The 13,701-nt window shown below is 39.7% G+C and overlaps 1 pseudogene; it reads left to right on the top strand.

Annotated features, from left to right (window-relative positions):
• Nucleotides 1-8,335: 8,335 nt before the first annotated feature.
• Nucleotides 8,336-12,904, top strand: LOC138435205 (olfactory receptor 6C2-like; annotated as a pseudogene).
• Nucleotides 12,905-13,701: the final 797 nt, after the last annotated feature.

Genomic DNA, 13,701 nt, shown 5'->3' with positions numbered 1-13,701 from the left:
CAAAAAGTTCATAGATGTTATGGAAAATCCCAAATGAAAGCAAAATAGGTTAATTATTTAAAAACTCATATTTTTAGGAAATGTAGTAGGGGATTAAATCTGTTTGTTTTTCTGTTAGTAAAATGGGAACCTGTCCTCTGTGTGATGCTGTTCTTCCATCTACCCTCTCAAAAAAACAGTGTCCCTGCTGTCGCCTGTTTTTCTTGCTTTGCCAAAGTTCATTAAGTGAAAAAAAAAAAAAAGGTTAATTAGTGATGTCAGAACCTAGGTTACTGAGGATTATTTACTTTATTCATTCAGATGATCCCAGGGCACCTCTAGAAGACTGAGCAGAAGACTGTAAATATCCTTAATGTTGGAGTAGGAAAGTCAAATCCCTGCTTAGAACCGTCATAGTTCTTCCAGATCCCAAAGGAATTCCTTTGGTTCTCCTCCTTACTTCAGGTCCTCTTCCCTCATGACAGAGTCCAAAGGAAAGTGTTTCCAACGTTTAAATTAAGAGAGTCTCTAAAGAGAGTCTCTACCTGATATGAAAACAGAAAATGCAGTATTGAAGATTCCCCAAAGATGACTAGAAAGAAAATTTAGGAAAAAATGTCTGTCTGAGGAGGCCTTACAAATAGCTGTGAAAAGAAGAGAGGCCAAAAGCAAAGGAGACAAGGAAAGATATACCCATTTGAATGCAGAGTTCCAAAGAATAGCAAGGAGAGATAGAAGAAAGGCTTTCTCAGTGATCAGTGCAAAGAAATAGAGGAAAAGAACAGAATGGGAAAGACTTGAGATCTTTTCAAGAAAATCAGAGATACCAAGGGAACATTTCATGCAAAGATGGGCTCAATAAAGGACAGAAATGGTAGGGACCTAACAGAAGCAGAAGATATTAAGAAGAGGTGGTGGGAATACTCAGAAGAACTGTACAAAAAAGATCTTCATGACCCAGATGATCATGATGGTGTGATCACTCACCTAGAGCCAGACATCCTGGAATGTGAAATCAACTGGGCCTTAGAAAGCATCACTATGAACAAAGCTAGTGGAGGTAATGGAATTCCCATTGAGCGGTTTCGAGTTCTGGAAGATGATGATGTGAAAGTGCTGCATTCAATATGCCAACAAATTTGAAAAACTCAGCAGTGGCCACAGGACTGGAAAAGGTCAGTTTTCATTCCAATCCCAAAGAAAGGCAATGCCAAAGAATGCTCAAACTACCACACAATTGCACTCATCTCACATGCTAGTAAAGTAATGCTCAAAATTCTCCAAGTCAGCCTTCATCAATAGGTGAACCGTGAACTTCCAGATGTTCAAGCTGGTTTTAGAAAAGGCAGAGGAACCAGAGATCAAATTGCCAACATCTGCTGGATCATCGAAAAAGCAAAAGAGTCCCAGAAAACAACTATTTCTGCTTTATGGACTATGCCATAACCTTTGACTGTGTGGATCACAATAAACTGCGGAAAATTCTGAAAGAGATGGGAATACCAGACCACCTGATCTGCCTTTTGAGAAATCTGTATTCAGGTCAGGGAGAAACAATTAGAACTGGACATGGAACAACAGACTGGTTGCAAATAGGAAAAGGAGTACGTCAAGGCTGTATATTGTCACCCGGCTTATTTAACTTATAAGCAGAGTACATCATGAGAAACACGGGGCTGGAAGAAACACAAGCTGGAATCAAGACTGCCAGGAGAAATGTCAATAACCTCATATATGCAGATGACACCACCCTTATGGCAGAAAGTGAAGAAAAACTAAAGAGCTTCTTGATGAAAGTGAAAGAGGAGAGTGAAAAACTTGGCTTAAACCTCAACATTCAGAAAACTAAGATCATGGCATCTGGTTCCATCACTTCATGGCATAACAGTGGCAGACTTTATTTTCTTGGGATCCAAAATCACTGCAGATGGTGACTGCAGGCATGAAATAAAAAGATGCTTACTCCTTGGAAGAAAAGGAGTAAGTATGTATGTCAGTAAGTAAGTAAGTATGACCAATCTAGACATTATGTTAAAAAGCAGAGACATTACTTTGCTGACAAAGGTTCATCTAGTCAAGGCTATGATTTTTCCAGTAGTCATGTTGGATGTGAGAGTTGGCATATAAAGAAAGCTGAATGCTGAAGAATTGATGCTTTTGAACTGTGGTGTTGGAGAAGACTCTTGAGAGTCCCTTGGACTGCAAGGAGTTCCAACCAGTCCATCCTAAAGATCTGTCCTGAATGTTCTTTGGAAGGACTGATGTTGAAGCTGAAATTCCAATACTTTGGCCACCTGATGGGAAGAACTGACTCATTGGAAAAGACCTTGATGCTGGGAAAGATTGAAGGTAGGAGGAGAAGGGGATGACAGAGGATGAGATGGTTGGATGGCATCACCAAGTCAATGGACATGAGTTTGAGTAAACTCCGGGAGTTGGTGATAGACAGGGAGGCCTGGCATGCTGCAGTCCATGGGGTCAAAAGACTCAGACATGACTGAGCGACTGAACTGAACTGAACTGAAAGATCCTGTGAGACCAGTGCAGAGGTGCATCTCCTTTATCACACACAGGCAAACACAGTAAGGAGCTGCCAGATGAAGCCAGGAAAAATTGTCAAATGAATAAGTACCATAAGGAAGCTAGGAGAACTATTGTCTCTTTTGAGAGATAAGAGAAAGAAATATGTGTTGTTATTTTCTTGTATGATGTACTTAAACGTTTCAGTTTGTAATATGGAAACTTGTAATAGACATAGTATGAATTATCCAACAGTACTTTGTAAAATTCAGGTCATAATCAGGGCTATATTTTTACTCTGAGAAGTTGGCACCCATGCAGTTTAATTCAAGAATACACAGAAAAACTCCTTTCAAATCCCTGGAATTTATACCCCAAAAGAATATTACACTGCTTAAAATGTTAACGTTTTCTAAATTGTTAATCTAAATTCTAGACTTATTTTATGATGAAAAATTTAAGCAGAAATATTTTAATTTTTCCTCAGCGTCTATTTCATGCAGGCTAAGTCGCTTCAGTTGTGTCAGACTCTAGGTGACCCTATGGACTGTAGTCTGCCAGGCTCTTCTGTGCTTGGAGATTCTCCAGGCAAGAATACTGGAGTGGGTTGCCATGCCCTTCTACAGGGGATCTTTCCAACCCAGGGATCAAACCCTAGTCTCCTGTGTCTCCTGAACTGGCAGGCCTGTTGTTTACCGCTAGAGCCACCTCCTGCTGCTGCTGCTGCTGCTGCTGCTGCTGCTGCTGCTGCTGCTGCTGCTGCTAAGTCGCTTCAGTCGTGTCTGACTCTGTGCGACCCCATAGACTGCAGCCCACCAGGCTCCCCCGTCCCTGGGATTCTCCAGGCAAGAATACTGGAGTGGGTTGCCATTTCCTTCTCCAATGCATGAAAGTGAAAAGTGAAAGTGAAGTCGCTCACTCATGCACGACCCGTAGCGACCCCATGGACTGCAGCCCACCAGGCTCCTCCGTCCATGGGATTTTCCAGGCAAGAGAGCCACCTGGGAAGCCCTAAATATCTAACTTACTCAACAGACAGTAATTTGATGACTCAGCAAAGAGATAAGCTTTTTGCTGTTTATGAGGCACTGCAGAGGATAAAACAAGGTTAAGGAGAGTATTTCACTAACAATTTTGGCGTGGTGTGCATTCAGAAGGAGAAGTATTAGAAAAAGACCACCTCAGGGATAACAGATTTTAGTTACTTCACAGCTTATTCTACTTATTATGTATGGCCTTTTTGCCATCTTGAAGTAGTTAAGAGAAAATTAATTCTTAGAGAAACCACAATCTAGGACAAGTCAAAGAATAAGGCACCATGAGCTATTAGTATGCTGTCTTATTTGCTTAAAAGAGAAACTGTGAATAAATTGATCTTACCTAACAAAGGTAAAATAGGAATCACATAGCAAAAATGGACTGAAGAGATAGGAAAAATCTCACAGAGTTTGAAAACAAAGAACATTCTTTTTCTCTCCTTGTACAAGCTATTGATCGGTATGAGAGGCTCGAAAAGAGACCACTCCTTTAGGGGGTGGAAGGGTCACCAAAGGAAACAGTTTCCATTACATATCGATGTTTTGAAAAGTCTTAATTTAATTGCTAGGCTGTCACTAAATGATGTTGGACATTAGCTTTGTTAGTGTCTTCATCTTAGTTGCGCCAGATCTGTACATTTCCCTTTTCAGAGTTTTTCATTAGGTTCTCTGCATGAATGTCCATTTTCCTGTGATGATTCATTTAAGGTTGGCCTTGCCATATGTACCTCAAGGGATTTTATAAGGCACATGTCCAAAGGAAGAGAGGACTTAGTTTTTCCAGATGCAGAGGTTCATGTCAATTGTGGGAAATATTTTAAAACCAATGGAGTGAAAAATTGTACATTTAACCAACTAATCGATGTCTCCAGGGAGAGACTATTTAATTCAATGATGGAGAAACAGCAGGAACCCAGAGACTGTTTTCAGATGTGACAAATTTTCCTGTCATTATAAATAGTTAATACCAGTTATTGCTCCCTGAACAGAAATAGACCTTTTTCTTCTTGCTGAAGAATATATATAATTGTCACAGATAATATCAACAAAATAAAACTCATAATACAGGGGAAGAAGCTACCTTCTCCTCTTTCATGTGTATCTGAACTTATAATGTATATAGATATAATAAGTGATTGCATGTGATATCAAGGGCAGCCTGATTGGAAGGGAAGTGTAGATGTAAGTGATGATGTCCAAGTAAGGCAACACACTTCCTTAATTGTATGGGTGTATCTCAAGCATTAATATGCATATAAAACTCTTGATCATCATACCAAAATAGCCTAATTTTTATTTTTTTCATGGGCACCTAACCTCTCCACCCCACTACCTGGTTAAAAACTTTTAGGTCTCTCTGAGAAGAGAAATCTATATTGTGAACCTCCTTGATGAATCCTATTCAGAGTAACACACATTAAATAATGTAGTTAAATGCAAATTTTCATGGAAGAAGAGGGTAGCACATTAATAAATAGCTACAGTGAGAATTCTAGTGTAAGTTGAATGAGGTTTATAATACAGAACCTAGCTCTGTGCTTGACATATAGTAGATCCTGGATGGAATATTTCTATTTAAAATAGGCTGTCTCAGATTTCCCAATAGCCAGGTGGAAGCAACTGATGACATAGAAGTAAGTGGACATGCCTCAGTGGGAGGCAGGGATGACAGAAAAGTTCGGTGTTGCTTCATTATATAAGAAGAGTAAGTTCAGGAGAATTTCAGAGTGTAGGAGTCCAGGCATGGTTTGCACAGATCTCAGCCTATGGATAAGACTGGACCTGTGGCTCTTATGATTACAAGACTCCCTTTAGCCATAACCATCAGAAAACTTTAAAAATATGTATTTCTTACAGATCCTGGAAAGCATGTGGCACATTTGCTGCCACACACTGAGGTGATGGGAAGAGAAATGGAAAAGGGAGAGAGGAGACTAGGTATTCTTCTTCTATTGGGGTCCAAGATCAGGACTAGAGTCTCAAGGGCATACTCTTTAATGGTGAACTTAAGACACAGGTGAGGAATTTTAAAGTCTGGGAAGAGAAAAAAAAACAACAACAACAAGAGAACCAAATGATCAGTTATTCAGACAGTAAAGAAACTGCCTGCAATCCAGGAGACCCAGGTTCAATCCCTGGGTGGGGAAGATGCCCTCGAGAAGGGAATGGCTACCCACTCCTGAATTATTTCCTGGAGAATTCCATGGACAGAGGAGCCTGGCAGGCTACAGTCCATGGGGTCACGAAGAGTTGGACAAGATTGAGCAACTAACACTTTCACTTCACTTTCAAGCTCTCTAGAACAAAGGAGCCTGACAGGAGGGGCGGAGGGTAACGTTGGCCTGGATCTTTACCTAGTCTGGTGACTGGAAATGTGTTTATTGAAGCCTTCTTTGAAGTGGATGCCCTGACTGTCAAAGCATAAGTCAGTCACCTGCATATATGGAAAGAAAAGTCAACAGTCAAGGCTTACCTTACAATACCATAAATACACAGTCAAGTACACCTTGAGAAGTCAGGCAGAGAGAGGCTGGGCTTTTAGGTGGCGAGCTTGGAGAAAAGAGGCCATTAAGACAAACATCACCTTTGCCCTTTCATTTGTGGGAAGGTTTATGAAAGGATAAGACCAGTATAAATTAGGAGAATGACAAGATTCTTGTCTTCTGAAAAATGAGAAGATATATTCACACTTATTTAATAGAATATGAAGATGGAAAAGATGATTAAAAGCAATATTGTATTTCTGAAGAGGAAGAAGAACAAAAGTTTATTAAATTTAAAGTTTGGATAAAGATTCATCTTAGAAAATAGGAAAAATTAAAAAACAAACTACAGGTCAAATATTAGGTAAATTTTGCCATTGAGACAATCAGTGGAAAACTGTCTTAAAACTCAACATTCAAAAAAAAAAGACCATGGCATCCCATTGCTTCATGGCAAATAGATGGGGAAACAATGGAAACAGTGAGATATTTATTGGAGGGGGGGCTCCAAAATCACTCCAGATGGTAACTAGAGCCATGAAATTAAAAGATGATCACTCCTTGGGAGAAAAGCTATGCCAAACCTAGACAACATATTAAAAAACAGAGAAATTACTTTTTTAACAAAGGTCCAGATAGTCAAAGCCATGGTTTTTCCACTAGTCATGTATGGATGTGAGAGTTGGACCATAAAGAAAGCTGAACACCAAAGAATTGATGCTTTTGAACTATGGTGTTGGAAAAGACTCCTGAGAGTCCCTTGAACTGCAAGGAGATCAAAACAGTCAAGCCTCAAGGAAATGAGTCCTAAATATTCATTGGAAGAACATGTTGAAGCTGAAGCTCCAATACTTTGGCCACCTGATGTGAAGAACTGACTCACTGGAAAATATCCTGATGTTGGGAAAGACTGAAGGCAGGAGGAGAAGGGGGTGATGAAGATGAGATGTTTGGATGGCATCACCAACTCAATGAACATGAGTTTGAACAAGCTCCAGGAGTTGGTGATGGACAGGGAAGCCTGGAGTGCTGCAGTCCATGGGGTCGCAAAGAGTTGGACACTACTGAGTTGGACTGAAATGAACTGAAGACAATTAGAATTAACATTTTGTTCTCCTTTCCAAATAATATTGCTTCTCTAGTAAGATAAACAATATTAACTGTATAACTGTGATTTAGTCATAGTCGGTTCATGAGACAATGAGATCAGTGGCAGTGAAAATGGAGCAGGAAACTCTTTTGCAGTATGAGTAACCATTTAATAATAACTATGAAGTTGATAATTTGCTGAATATCATTATGATCTCTATATAAGTCAGAGTTCTTTTTCGAGTGTGTCTGATTCCAAACTCTTGAGATTTTACTATATTTTAAAAACTCAACAGTACTCCCACCTCCCAGGGGTAATAGAAAATCCTTTCTATATTTGGCTTCTAATAGAGAATCAGTCTATGAATCCAAGTCTATGCCCTAACCAGTAATGCTGAAGAAGCTGAAGTTGAATGGTTTTATGAAGACCTACAAGACCTTTTAGAACTAACACCCCAAAAAATGTCCTTTTCATTATAGGGGACTGGAATGCAAAAGTACGAAGTCAAGAAACACCTGGAGTAACAGGCAAATTTGGCCTTCGAATGTGGAATGAAGCAGGGCAAAGACTAATAGAGTTTTGCCAAGAAAATGCAATGGTCATAGCAAACACCCTCTTCCAACAACACAAGAGAAGACTCTACACATGGACATCACCAGATGGTCAACACCGAAATCAGATTGATTATATTCTTTGCAGCCATAGATGGAGAAGCTCTATACAGTCAACAAGACCAGGAGCTGACTGTGGCTCAGATCATGAACTACTTATTGCCAAATTCAGACTTAAATTGAAGAAAGTAGGGGAAACTGCTAGACCATTCAGGTATGACCTAAATCAAATCCCTTATGATTATACAGTGAAGTGAGAAATAGATTTAAGGGCCTAGATCTGATAGACAGAGTGCCTAATGAACTATGGAGTGAGGTTCATGACATTGTACAAGAGACAGGGATCAAGACCATTCCCACGGAAAAGAAATGCAAAAAAGCAAAATGGCTGTCTGGGGAACCCTTACAATTACCTGTGAAAAGAAGAGAGGTGAAAGCCAATGAGAAAAGAAAAGATATAAGCATCTGAATGCAGAGTTCCAGAGAATAGCAAGAAGAGATAAGAAAGCCTTCTTCAGCGATCAGTGCAAAGAAATACAGGAAAATAACAGAATGGGAAAGACTACAGATCTCTTCAAGAAAGTTAGAGATACCAAGGGAATATTTCATGCAAAGATGGGCTCGATAAAGGACAGAAATGGTGTGGGCCTAACAGAACCAGATGATATAAAGAAGAGGTGGCAAGAATACACAGAAGAACTGTAATAAAAAGACCTTCACGACCCAGATAATCACGATGGTGTGATCACTCACCTAGAGCCAGACATCCTGGAATGTGAAGTCAAGCGGGCCTTAGAAAGTATCACTATGAACAAAGCTAGTGGAGGTGATGGAATTCCAGTAGAGCTATTTCAAATGCTGAAAGATGATGCTATGAAAGTGCTGCACTCAATATACCAGCAAATTTGGAAAACTCAGCAGTGGCCACAGGACTGGAGAAGGTCAGTTTTCATTCCAGTCTCAAAGAAAGGTAATGCCAAAGAATGCTCAAACTACTGCACAGTTGGACTCATCTCACATACTAGCAAAGCAATGCTCAAAACTCTCCAAGCCAGGCTTCAGCAATACGTGAACCGTGAACTTCCTGATGTTCAAGCTGGTTTTAGAAAAGGCAGAGGAACCAGAGATCAAATTGCCAACATCTGCTGGATCATGGAAAAAGCAAGAGAGTTCCAGAAAAACATCTATTTCTGCTTTATTGACTATGTCAAAGCCTTTGACTGTGTGAATCACAATAAACTGTGAAAAATTCTGAGAGAGATGGGAATACCAGATCACCTAACCTGCCTCTTGAGAAATCTGTATGCAGGTCAGGGAGCAACAGTTAGAACTGGACATGGAACAACAGACTGGTTCTAAATAGGAAAAGGAGTACATCAAGGCTGTATATTGTCACCTGGCTTATTTAACTTCTATGCAGAGTACATCATGAGAAACGCTGGACTGGAAGAAGCACAAGCTGGAATCAAGATTGTCGGGAGAAATATCAATAACCTCAGATATGCAGATGACACCACCCTTATGGCAGAAAGTGAAGAGGAACTAAAAAGCCTCTTGATGAAAGTGAAAGTGGAGAGTGAAAAAGTTGGCTTAAAGCTCAACATTCAGAAAACGAAGATCATGGCATCTGGTCCCATCACTTCATGGGAAATAGATGGGGAAACAGTGGAAACTGTGTCAGACTTTATTTTGGGGGGCTCCAAAATCACTGCAGATGGTGACTGCAGCCATGACATTAAAAGACGCTTACTCTTTGGGAGAAAAGTTATGACTAACTTAGACAGCATATTCAAAAGCAGAGACATTACTTTTCCTACTAAGATCTGTCTAGTCAAGGCTATGGTGTTTCCACTGGTCATGTATGGATGTGAGAGTTGGACTGTGAAGAAGGCTGAGCGCCGAAGAATTGATGCTTTTGAACTGTGGTGTTGGAAAAGACTTTTGAGAGTCCCTTGGACTGCAAGGAGATCCAACCAGTCCATTCTGAAGGAGATCAGCCCTGGGATTTCTTTGGAAGGAATGATGCTAAAGGTGAAACTCCAGTACTTTGGCCACCTCATGCAAAGAGTTGACTCCTTGGAAAAGACTCTGATGCTGGGAGGGATTGTGGGCAGGAGGAGAAGGAGACGAGAGAGGATGAGATGGCTGGATGGCCTCACCGGCTCAATGGACGTGAGTCTGAGTGAACTCCGGCAGTTGGTGATGGACAGGGAGGCCTGGTGTGCTGAGATTCATGGGGTCACAAAGAGTCAGACAGGACTGAGTGACTGAACTGAACTGAACTAGAGAATCAGTACAAAAGAAACCAATCCAGCACTAATACACCATTAATATTGTTCAGTTGACTCCTGAATAATGAGATTTTGAACTGTGTGGGTGCACTTACAGGCAGATTTTTTTCAATAAATATAGTGGGAACACTTTTGGAGATTTGCTACAATTTAAAAAATTTAAAATTCACAGAGGAGTCATCTACCCTAAAAATAACAACACATTTACAAAAAAGTTGTGTGTGTCATAAGTGCAAATATATATATGGATACTAGTCTATCTTTGTATATTCAGAAGGCTTTGTTGTTGTTCAGCCACTAAGTCATGTCCAATTCTGGAAACAAAACCTACCTACCTACCTACCAAATTGTTACTGCTCAGTTGATAAGTCATGTCCGAATATTTGCGACCCCATGAACTGTGGCACACCAGGCTTTCCTGTCTTTCACTATCTCTCAGAGTTTGCTCAAATTCATGTTTGTGTGAAAAAAGATTCAAACTTAAAAAAATCAGAATGATGGTATGGGATCTCTTTGAAAAATGACTACCTGGGTCCCCAGTTGTTTGCCCATGATCATATATTGGTTAGTATTTTGACATGTGAAAAATGACTGAAATTTAATTAAAGAACATTTGACTCCAGGTAAAACAGCTACAAAACTGCACCATTGATTTCAAATGTAATAAAAGTTTTATAGGTGTTAGAAGAGCAAGGGGTCATTGGAATGAAGGTCAGGTTGAAGAAGCTTAAAGCATAAACTGAGCAGGGATGAGGTGAGAAGACAAGACACTAATATCTTGTCAAAGGCATTGAAAATAGGCAGAGCATGGAAGAATAATTTTGATGATATTTAAAAAGATGTCACTTCAGAGCTTCAGGAGCCACAGCCAATTATCTGAAAACTAACATGAATGCACATGAGCATATTTCTTTTGCAAATAACACAATCTTTTTTCACACTACAGATAAAATGAGTGTTCAGTCGCACAGTCATGTCCAACTCTTTGTGACCCCAAGGACAGTAGCCCAGCAGACTCTTCTGTCCATGGGATTCTCCAGGAAAGAATGCTCAAGTGAGTTGCCATTTCCTTCTCCAACAGATAAAATAGTAGTGCTTGAAACCAACTATGAATTAAGAAAAGGAAAACAAGTAGAAAAGAATAAATGGACAGAGCAAAGTGTCATGATCCAGGCTTGTGTTTTGTCATTTTTCTTCTTTGTTTTCCAGGAGAAACACATCTTACTCTTTAAAGAATCCTTGGAAACTAACAGTTGAAGAGAATTCATCTTCATCGTCTGGATATTCCCATATCCAAGGTTTGTCTTGGATAAAAAAAGGTTAAATACACATGAAGTAGTATCATCCTTGACCCAGAGAGATGTTATGGGGAGGGAGGGGGGATGGGGGTTCATGTTTGGGAACGCATGTACACCCATGGGGATTCATGTCAATGTATGGCAAAACCATACAGTATTGTAAAGTAAAATAAAGTAAAAATAAAAGACAAAAAAATTTAAAAAAAGAAGTAGTGTCATCTTTTTTCCCTATCTTTTTGTAAATTTAGTCCATGTCATGAATTAACAAAACGGTTGTAAATTTTGAGGGGCAATGATCTGAGAAAAAGTTGGTTTGATAATAACATAAATCCTAAAGGAAAAATCCACTCTCACACTTGTAAATTCAGAAAGACCATCAGAACAGTGATGATCCTAATTATAATGTGAAGGGCTAACTAAATGTAGACCAATGTGAAGGCATAAAGAAATGTAGACTGATGTGATGGGATAAGTAAATATAGACTGGTTTGTTTAGCTGTAACTGCAAAGTGTTTTGCTACAGAATTCATATACCAACCTCCTCATAAAATCTCTTTGATTTTCACTTGTCAATTGGATAGATTTCAAAACTCAGTGGTTAAAAACCACAGAGCAATAACAACTTTCATCCTTCTGGGACTGACAAATAACCCAAAACTGCAAATCCTGCTTTTCATCTTTCTATTTCTCACTTGCCTCTTGAGTGTAACAGGGAACTTGATGATCATCACCCTCACACTGGTAGACTCCCATCTTAAAACTCCTATGCACTTCTTCCTCAGAAATTTTTCCTTCTTGGAAGTCTCATTTACCACTGTCTGTATTCCTAGGTTTCTGTACAGTATATCAGCTGGGGACAGTATCATCACCTACAATGCTTGAACAAGTCAAATGTTTTTATTATTCTGTTTGGAGCAACAGAATTTTTTCTGCTGGCAGCCTATGTACTATGTACTAATGTACTATTACCACTATGTGGCCATCTGTAAACCCCCACATTACATGACAATCATGAACAATAGAGTCTGCACCTTCTTAATCCTCAGCTGTTGGGTTTCAGGTTTGATGATCATTGTCCCACCCTTAGCTTGGGTCTCCAACTGGAATTCCATGATTCCAATGCCATCGATCATTTTGGATGTAATGCAGGTCCCTTCCTAAAGATCTCATGCTCAGATACATAGGTAATAGAACAAATGGTTATCCTTGTGGCTGTATTTGCCCTCATTACCACCCTAGTGTGTGTATTTCTGTCCTACACATACATCATTAGGACAATTCTGAGGTTTCCCTCAGTCCAGCACAGGAAAAAGGCCTTTTCTACCTGCTCATCCCACATGATTGTAGTTTCCATCACCTATGGAATCTGTATCTTCATCTATGTCAAACCCTCGGCAAAAGAAGAGATGGCCATAAATAAAGGTGTCTCAGTGCCCACCACTGCTGTGGCCCCTTTGTTGATCCCTTTCAACTACACCCTGAGGAGTAAGCAAGTGAAGCAAGCTTTCAATAACTCCATAAAGAGGATTACATTTCTCTCAAAAGAATCCAGTTGTCATCAATCAGAGGAAAATGAAAATCTTCTAAATATTTAACTACAGCTTCTAATTATTTCATTGCTTTATACCTATAATTTCATCACTTTATCCTTCTCAAAGACATTTTATACTGCATCCTATGCATGTGGGAGTTGGACTGTGAAGAAGGCTGAGCACCGAAGAATTGATGCTTTTGAACTGTGGTGTTGGAGAAGACTCTTGAAGGTCCCTTGGACTGCAAGGAGATCCAACCAGTCCATTCTGAAGGAGATCAGCCCTGGGATTTCTTTGGAAGGAATTATGCTAAAGCTGAAACTCCAGTATTTTGGCCACCTCATGCAAAGAGGTGACTCCTTGGAAAAGTCTCTGATGCTGGGAGGGATTAGGGGCAGGAGGAGAAGGGGACGACAGAGGATGAGATGGCTGGATGTCATCATCGACTCGATGGATGTGAGTTTGAATGAACTCCAGCAGTTGGTGAGGGACAGGGAGCCCTGGCATGCTGCAATTCATGGGGTCGCAAAGAGTTGGACACAACTGAGCGACTGAACTGAACTGAACTGAACTGAATCTCATCTTAATCAAACTTCTGTCAAACCAAACTCATACATGGTGTTTTCTGTTGTTGTGAAACTATAAAATATACTTCCAAGTAATTAAACTTGTCTCCACTTCTGACCTAGTCTTTTCTTCAATGATCTAAGAGAAGTAGTGAAGTAATAATATTTAAAGTATATAAGATACACAGAAGATACATTAGGTAATAATAATGCTAATTTTACTAATAGTACTCTAAAATACAGTTATAAAAATTAAGACCATAAATCTAAGAATCAAATAAAACAGAAGCCAAA

Source organism: Ovis canadensis, chromosome 3 (genome assembly GCF_042477335.2).
Source record: "Ovis canadensis isolate MfBH-ARS-UI-01 breed Bighorn chromosome 3, ARS-UI_OviCan_v2, whole genome shotgun sequence".
Lineage (NCBI taxonomy): Eukaryota > Metazoa > Chordata > Mammalia > Artiodactyla > Bovidae > Ovis > Ovis canadensis.
The sequence above is the reverse complement of the archived record's forward strand: the minus strand, read 5'-3'. Positions and strand labels throughout refer to the sequence as shown.